This window comes from Balaenoptera ricei, chromosome 8 (genome assembly GCF_028023285.1).
Source record: "Balaenoptera ricei isolate mBalRic1 chromosome 8, mBalRic1.hap2, whole genome shotgun sequence".
NCBI lineage: Eukaryota > Metazoa > Chordata > Mammalia > Artiodactyla > Balaenopteridae > Balaenoptera > Balaenoptera ricei.
Window position 1 is genome coordinate 11,525,213 of NC_082646.1, and position 9,061 is coordinate 11,534,273.

The following is a 9,061-nucleotide window of genomic DNA, read 5'->3' on the forward strand; positions in this document are numbered from 1 at the left end:
CTCCCAGTTCATGAGCATGAAATAGCTTTACATTTATTTATGTCATCTTCAATGTCTTTCATCAATGTCTTACAGTTTTCACTTCCTGGTTAAATTTATTCCTAAGTAGTTTATTCTTTTTGATACTATTGTAAATTGGATTGTTTTATTTCTTTTTCAGATAGTTATTGTTAGTGTACAGAAATGCAACTGATTTTTGTATATTGATTTTGCATCCTGTAACTTTACTGGACTCATTTGGTTCTAATTTTGTTTTTTCTGCACCATGCAGCTTGCAGGATCTTAGTTCCCTGACCAGGGATTGAACCTGGGCCCCTGCAGTGAAAGCACTGAGTCCTAACCACTGGACCACCAGGGAATTCCCTCTAATGGTTTTTTGATGGTGTCTTTAGGATTTTCTATATACAAGATTATGTCATCAGCAAACCAAGACAATTTTACTTCTTCTTTTCTTATTTGGATGCCTTTTATTTCTTCTACTTGTTTAATTGCTCTGGCTAGGACTTCTAGTACCATGCTAAATAGGAACAGTAATAGTGGGCACCCTTGTCTTGTTCCTGATCTTAGAGGGAAGCTTTCTACCTTTCACTGTTGAGTATGATGTTAGCTGTGGACTTGCCATATATTGCCTTTATTATGTTTAGGTATGTTCCTTCTGTACCCACTTTGTTGAGAGTTTTTGTCATGAAACTATGTTGACTTTTGTCGAATGCTTTTTCTGCATCTATTGAGATGATCATGTGATTCACATTATTAATTTGCATGTGTTGAACCATCCTTGCATCCCAGAGATAAACCTTACTTGCTCATGATGTATGATCCTTCTAATGTGCTACTGAATTTGGTTTGCTAGTATTTTGTTGAGATTTTTCGCCTCTATATGTATCAGGGATATTGACCTGTTGATATTGATCAGGGTTTTCTTTTCTTGTAGTGATATTATCTGGCTTTGGTATCAGAGTAATGCTGGCCTTATAAAATGAGTTTGGGAGTGTTCCCACCTCTTTAACTTTTTGGAAGAGTTTGAGAGGGATTGATATTAATTCCTCTTTAAATGTTTGGTAGGATTAATCCATGAAACCATCTTGTTATGGGCTTTTCTATGTTGGGAGGTTTTTGTTTAGCGATTCACTCTCCTTATTCATTATTGGTCTGTTCAGTTTTCCTGTTTTTTTCCTGAGTCAGTTTTGGTAGGTTGTAAGTTCTAGGAATTAATCCATTTTTTCTAGGTTTGTCCAATTTGTTGGCATATAATTGTTCGTAGTTGTCTTTTATAATCCTTTGGGTTTCTATGTATTGGTTGTAATGTCCCCTCTTTCATTTATAATATTATTTATTTGAGCCCTCTCTTTTTTTTCTTAGTAAGTCTAGTTGAAGTTTTCAATTTTATTTAACTTTTCATAAAACCATTTTGTTCCATTCTCTATTTCTGCTCAGATCTTTGTTATTTCCTTATTTTCTGTTAACACTGGACTCGGCTTAGTTTGTTCTTTTTCTAGTTCCTTGAGACGTAAAGTTAGGTAGTTTATTTGAGATCTTTCTTTTTTCTTAATATACACATTTATTGCTATAAACTTCCCACCTGAACAATTTTTGCTGTATCTCATATGTTTTGGTATGTTGTTTCCATTTTCATTTGTTTGAAGATATTTTTTTATTTACCTTTTGATTTCTTCTTTGACCCATTAGTTGTTCAGGAGTGAACAACCACATTTTTATGGATTGTCAAGTTTTTCTCTTTTTATTGATTTCTAATTTCATACCATTGTGGTTGGAAAAGGTACTTGGTATGATTTCAGTCTTTTTAAAATTGCTAAGTCTTGTTTTGTGGCCTAACATACAATCTATCCTAGAGAATGTGCCATGTGCACTTAAGAATGTGTCTTCTGCTGCTTTTGGATGGAATACTCTATATATTTCTGCTAGATCCACTTGGTCTAAAATATAGATCAAGTCCAGTGTTTCTGTATCAATTTTCTGTCTTGATGATCTATCCTTTGCTGAAAACTGGATATTTAATTTCCCTACCATAATTGTATTGTTGTCTATTTCTCCCTTGTATCTGTTGGTGTATGCTTAATATATTTAGGAGCACCAATGTTGCATACCTGTATATTTATAATTGTTATATCCTCTTGATACATTGACCTCTTTATCATTTTATAATGACCTTCTTTGTCTCTTAATACAGTTTTTGACTTTAAGTCTATTTTGTCTGATGTAAGTATAGCTACCCCTGCTCTCTTTTGGTTTCCATTTACATCAAATATCTTTTTTCATTCCTTCACTTTGACCCTGAGTGTGCCCTTAAAGTCAAAGTGAGTCTCTGGTAGACAGCATGTAGTTGAGTCTTGCTTTTTTATCCATTCAGTCACTCTATATACTTTGGTTGGACAATTTAATCCATTTACATTTAAATTAATCATTGGTCAATAAGGACTTATTAATGTCATCTTGTTAATTGTTTTCTGGCTGTTTTATAGTTCTTTTGTTCCTTTCTTCATCTCTTGCTGTTTTCCTTTGTGCATTGAGTATTTTCAGTAGTGGTGTACTTTGATTTCCTGCTTTTTAGTTTGTCTTTACCTATTATAGATTTGGTTTTGTGGCTACCCTTATGCTTACATGAAACTTTTTTTTTTAATTTAAAAAAAAATTTTTTTAAATTTATTTATTTGGCTGCACTGGGTCTTTAGTTGGGGCATGCGGGATCTTCACTGCAGGGGATGGGATCTTCATTGCAGCTTGCAGGATCTTTTTAGTTGTGGCATGTGGAATCTTTAGTTGTGGCATGCGGGCTCTTAGTTGCAGCATGCAGGATCTAGTTCCCTGACCAGGGGTTGAACCTGGGCCCCCTGCATTGGTAGCATGGAATCTTAACTGCTGGACCACCAGGGAAGTCCCTAAATGAAACTTCTTATAGACAGGTTTAAGAGTCTATGTTAAGTGATAACAACTTGATTTCAATTGCATGTAAAAACTCTACCCTTTTATTCCCTCCTCCACATCTTATTATTTTTATGTCACAATTTACATGTTCTTATGCTGTGTATCCATTAACAGATTATTGTAGCTATAGCTATTTTTAATACTTCTGCCCTTTTACCTTTATGCTGGAGTTTAATATTAGCACCCACCATGTTACAGTATTGGAGTATTCTGAATTTGATTATATATTTTTCTAGTGTGTTTTGTATTTTCATATATATTTTCATGTTACTAATTAACATTCTTCCATTTCATGAAGTTCTTGAAGAACTCCTTTCCACATTTCTTGTAAGGAAGGTGTAGTTACGGTGAACTCCCTCAGCTTTTGTGTGTCTAAGAGTCTTTATCTTTCCTTTATTTCTGAAGGATGACTTTGCTGGGTAGTGTATTCTTGGCTGGCAGGTTTTTTTCTTTCAGCACTTTGAATGTATCATCCCACTCTTTTGTGGCCTATAAAGTTTTTGCTGAGAAAGCAGCTGATAGCTTTATGGGGATTCCCTTGTAAGTGACAAGCTTCTGTTCTCTTGCTGCTCTCCAGATTCTCTCTTTGTCTTTGATTTTAGACAGCATTATTATAATATATCTTGGGGAAATCATTTGGGGTTGAAATTTTGGGGTGACCAGTTAGCTTCATGAACTTGGATGTCTAATTCCCTCCTGTTTTGGGAAGTTCTCAGCCATTATTCTTTAAGTAAGTTTTCTTTTTTTTTTTTTTTTCCTTGTTCTCTCAGTTTATTTTATTTTTCTTTGAATTTTATTTATTTATTTATTTTATACATCAGGTTCTTATTACTTATCTATTTTATACATATTAGTGTATATATGCCAATCCCAGTCTCCCAATTCAGAAAATATGGAACGCTTCACAAACTTACGTGTCATCCTTGCGCAGGGGCCATGCTAATCTTCTCTGTATGGTTCCAATTTTAGTATATGTGCTGCCAAAGCGAGCACAAGTAAGTTTTCTTTCCCTTTCTCCCTCTCTTCCCCTTCTGGGACCCTAATAATGCATCAATTGTTTCTTTTAAGGATGCCCCGTAAGTTCTGTAGGCTTCGTTTCATTCCTTTTAATTTGTTTTCTTTTTGTTCCTCTGACTGGATAATTTCAAATGATCTGTCTTTGAATTATTGATTGATGCTTTCTTCTGCTTATCCAGTCTGCTATTGAACTTCTCTGTTGAATTCTTCAGGTCAGTCATTGTATTCTTCATCTCCAAAATTTCTGTTTAGTTCTTTCTTGTGTTTTCTCTTTGTTGAACTTCTCATTTTGTTTCATATTGTTTTCCTGATTTTCTTAAATTGTTTATCTGTGTTCTCTTGTGGCTCTCTGAGCATCTCGAGAACAATTATTTTGAATTCTTTATCAGGCATTCATGTATCTTCATTTTCTTGAGGTTACTGGAAGTTTACTGTGTTCCTTCAGTGGTGTCATGGTTCCCTGATTCTTTGTGATCTCTCTAGCCTTGTATGTGAAGAAACAGTCCCTTTCAGATTTTATGGACTGACCTTGGTAAGGAAGGACCTCTACAGCACGCTGGAGCATGTTGTGACTCTAGGTCTACACATGTGGGAACTTGTGATGGTCCACGTCGGGGGGTTATGATGTCTCATCAGCTTGGGCTGCTAGGGTCCATGACATCAACAACTGCGTGGTCCTAGACAAGGACTGCAAGGGTCTGCAATGGCTGCAAGGCCTGTTAGAGTCCTCATTGGTGCCTCCAGTTCCAGTGGCTAGGGACCAGGGCAGGCAGTGGTGGTGGCCAGAGCTGGTGATGTACAGACACTTGTCTGTGGGGGCTGGGTACAGATGCCTTGTAGTGGCACGGGCCAGGTACAGAAAAGCACATAGTGGTGGTGGTCAGGGTCAGCAGCAAGGTGCCAGGGCCAACTGTGGGTGCATTGGCAGCTGCAGGGGCCCTGGCCGTCAGTGTCCACTCTGTGGCTACAGGGTCTCCCTATGGGCACAGCATAGCTGTGGAGGCCAGCAATAGGTGTTGGCCTGGGGACAGGCAAGTGCATAGGTGGAAGGTCTAGCTGCAGGTGAGTTGAGCAGGACAGGCCAGTGTCAGGAGACAGGGCTGGATCCAGGCCCACAAGCCACTGTTGGGCCCCTGGCTATTGGCATTCACTCCTGTGCCTGCAGGATCTCCTCAAGGGTGTGCACATAGCAGTGGAGACTAGTGATGGAAGTCAGGCCAAGCGTGTGCAGGTGCACAGCTGGAGGGGCTAGCTAGCCCCAGATGTGCACAGAGTGTGTGGAGGGGTCCGCTGCCTGGGTCTAGGCTGGCATCTTGTATTCATATAGCCACAGAGGCTGGGCCTGGCTGCCCGGCTTTGGGGGTGAGGGAAGTTGAGGATGGATGCTCAGGTGGCTGGCATCTGTGATCAGGAAAACCTTTGGAGGAAGTCTCAATGGTGGACTCTGTAGGGGGTCCATGCTGGCTCTCCTGGGCATTGGTTTCTTCAGTGGCAAAAGCTGCTGGTGTCCTCTGCAGAGCAGGTCACTGGGAACCACGGTCGCTCCGCTATGTGGCTAATACTGGTAGCCCTGCTTTTCTTCCTTGTCCCTAGCTATCTCTATATGTCTCAGCTTTTTCAGTTTCTGGGTGGGGTGAGACCAAAGTGAGTCCCTTGTGCGGTGCCCTAAGCAGCTGATAAAGCTCTCACTCTCCCTTTCCCAGCGAGGGGAGCTCTTCAAGCTGGGGAGCTCCCTCCTGGTGCTGAGCAGGGTTCGCCTGGGGGCTGGGATGATGCAGGCAACATGATTCTGTTCTTCCTTCCTTTTTTGTGTGGTTATTCTCAAGTGTTTTGTTCTACTGTGTTGCTGAAGTTTCTTAAGTGGACTCTGAACTCTCTCAGAGCCATTTTTGTTTGTGGATAGCTGTCTAATTGTTGGTCTTTGTCGGGGGCTGGAGGGTGGTGTCTCCTACTCTGCCACGATGGTCACGTCACTCAGCATAATCTTTCTTAACGGTAATTTTGCACCGCTTCTAAAAATAAGACATATACTCTAGCATGCTTTTAAAAATATCTTATTACAGATTTAATACAGACTAATTGTAAGAAATTTAAAACTACAGAAAAGTAAAAAGAAGAAAATGAAGCCATCTGCAATCTTAATACTCAAAAATAACTACTGTTAACCAGTCGGTACACTTTCCTTTTAGTCTTTTTTAAATGCTCATATTAAAATATAAATTTTACGTAGTTCATACAGATCTTAATTTTCAAATGAAACAATGTGAATTTTCTGAAGTGGCAAAATGTTCTTCACAAACTTTATTTTAAAGACTGCAAACTTATTTATTATATACGACCATTAAATATTATTTTTTACACACATCTGATTACGTCAATTCCCCATTGCTCTCAGGTTTAAGTACAAACTTGGCATGGCCTACGAGACTGTTCTTAAACTTTCCCTTCCCTTGTCTCATGCTTCTTTTTCCTCCTTTATGTTCTAGACTGAGGGCATACTCAGTCAGTTTCCATGTATCATATTCGCTCTCACTTCCAGGACTCTGTCCATGCTGATCATTCTAACACATTATTATTCTTTTTCCTCTCCATCACTTACTTCTACCCACTTGTGCTCCCACTCATGTTTTCTAATTAACACCTACTAATCTCTGATGGAAGGAGAAGGTATAGACAGAAGAAAAGAGGGAAGCCTCTGATCAAGCCCTTAGAACAGAATAGAATTCATAAGTAGACCCATGCATGTATCGTCAACTGATTTTGATTAGAGAGAGAAGGTAATTAAATGAAGAAACGACAGTCTTTTCAACAAACGGTACTAGAACAGCACGGTATTTTTATAGAAAGGAAGAATTTCAACCTTTACCTCACACCATACATAAAAATTAACTCAAAGTAAATCATGGACCAAAATGTAAACATTTAAACTACAAAACTTCTAGCTAAAAACAGAATATAATCTTTGAGATTTTGGAGTCAGCAAATAATTCTTAGATAGGACACAAAAGCATGAATCATAAGAGAAAAAAATTCATAAAATGAACTTCATTGAAATTAAAATCTGCTCTCTTGAGCACCATTTAAAAAATGAAAGACAAGCCGTAAAGTGGGGAAAAAATTTTACAATACATGTAAGTGACCCAGGCCTTATCTAGAATATAGAGAACTCTTGTATCTCAGTAATAAGAAAACAGCCCATTAAAAATAAGCAAAAGATTTAAACAAACACTTTACAAAAAATATATGCAAATGGCCCATGAACACATGAGATGTTAAACATCGTTAGTCATCAGGGAAATGAAAATTATAACCACAATGAGATATCACAAAACATCTATTAGAATGACTAAAAAAGATGGGCAATGACGAGTGTGGTGAGGTGTGGAGTGACTAGAACTCTGATGACTGGTGAGGAGAATGTAAGATGGTACAACCACTTTGGAAACAACTTGGCATTTCTCAAACATTTAAAGATCCACTTTATGACCCAGCAATTCAATCCGAAGTATTTATCCAAGTGAAATGAAAATATATGTCCACACAAAGACTGGTACATGAATGTGCATAGCAGTTTTCTTTGTAGAAACCCCAAACGGGAAGCATCCCAAATGTCTATCAACAGGCAGATGGCTTCCATACCGCTCGTAATAAAAAGGAATGAACCACTGATAGATGAAATAACATAGATAAATCTCAGAAGCATGCTGAGCAAAATAAGTCAGAAAAAAAGAAAATATAATATACAATCCCATTAATATAAAACTCTAGGAAAAATTTAAAGTATAATAACAGAAAGTGTATCAGTGGTTGTCTAGGATCAGGGTGGTTGTGGGGATTGATTGGAAGGGGCATAAGGGTACCTTTGGGGGTGAGGGACATGTTCTATATCTTACTTGTGGTAGTGGTTGCTACAGAGATGTATATATTTGTCAGAATTCATTAAACTGTACACTTAAGATGTGTACCTTTTATTATCTGTAAATTATACATCAATAAATTTGATTTTTAAAAAGTGTGTCCATTGCTATTGAGAAGTTTGGTAAGTCAAGGACAGAGAAGGGACTATTGCAAATGGCAATATTAAAAGTCATGGGTGACTTAATTAAGAATAGTTTCAATGAAGGGATGAAGACCAAAACCTGACTGAAGCAGGTTGAAGAGAGAATGGTGGTTGAGACAGTGGAAATACAGCTGTACATAATTCTTCAAGGATTTTTGCTATGAACGGAAGCAGAGAAATTGGGTGGTACTTGAGAGGCATGTGGGAGTCAAGGGAAAGATTGGGGCAGAAAGTCAAGGGAAAGTTATTAAGGCGTAACTGTATGCCGATGGGAATGATCCAGTAAAGAGAGTGAGATTGATGATACAGGAGAAAAAGAAAGTATTGCCGGAGAAAGTTGTTGAGAAGGCGAGAGCATGTGGGATATTAAGCACAAGAGGAGATACTTACCTCTCATAGGAGCTGGTGTGCACTGTCCACTGTAACAGGAGAGAAGGCAGGTTAAGTGGGTACAGATGCATGGAGATTGGTAGATTTGCTGGTGAGAGAGTGAAGGATTGCTCATCTGATGGCTGGTTTTTCTCAGTGAATTAAGAATGAGTGGGGTAGAAGGTGGAGGCTTAAGGAGGGAGATTAAGGTCGGAAACAGTCTCTGGAGAGAGAGAGAGAATTCACTAGAAAATATAGCACAACTGGTTGAGATGACTGCCCACTGGAGAATTTTTAATCATTCATTCAAAGGGAAACCAATGAGCAAATGTGTGTGGCTTTCTCTAGCAGTGCTCAGCTTATGGGCTGCAGGCATGTAGAACACAGAATCTTGCACTGAACTAAGGTTGACACTTTGCAGGTGATTATGCAGAAAAAGCTGGGCAGAGGTTTTAGTGTGGTTGCACGGGAGTGGTTATATAGTGGACCATAGAATCTAAGGTAGGTAACAAGGGAATGATGGCAAGAAGGGTGTGATGGATGGAGAAGTGGTCAGATCAATAGCTTGCAGGCTCTGCCGGGATCAGAGAATTGCTAGAATGGGAGTAAATGAGCTGAAAGGCTAAGAGATGGTAGTCCAGGAGTGTGAAGCTTGAAATCAAGCTTTGA

The 9,061-nt window shown here is 38.7% G+C and overlaps 1 non-coding gene across 1 annotated transcript; it reads right to left on the reverse strand.

Annotated features, from left to right (window-relative positions):
- Positions 1 to 3,832: 3,832 nt before the first annotated feature.
- Positions 3,833 to 3,939, reverse strand: LOC132371184 (U6 spliceosomal RNA). The gene has a single exon (XR_009504805.1). It is a non-coding gene; the product is annotated as a U6 spliceosomal RNA (small nuclear RNA).
- Between the last annotated feature and the right edge of the window lie 5,122 nt (positions 3,940 to 9,061).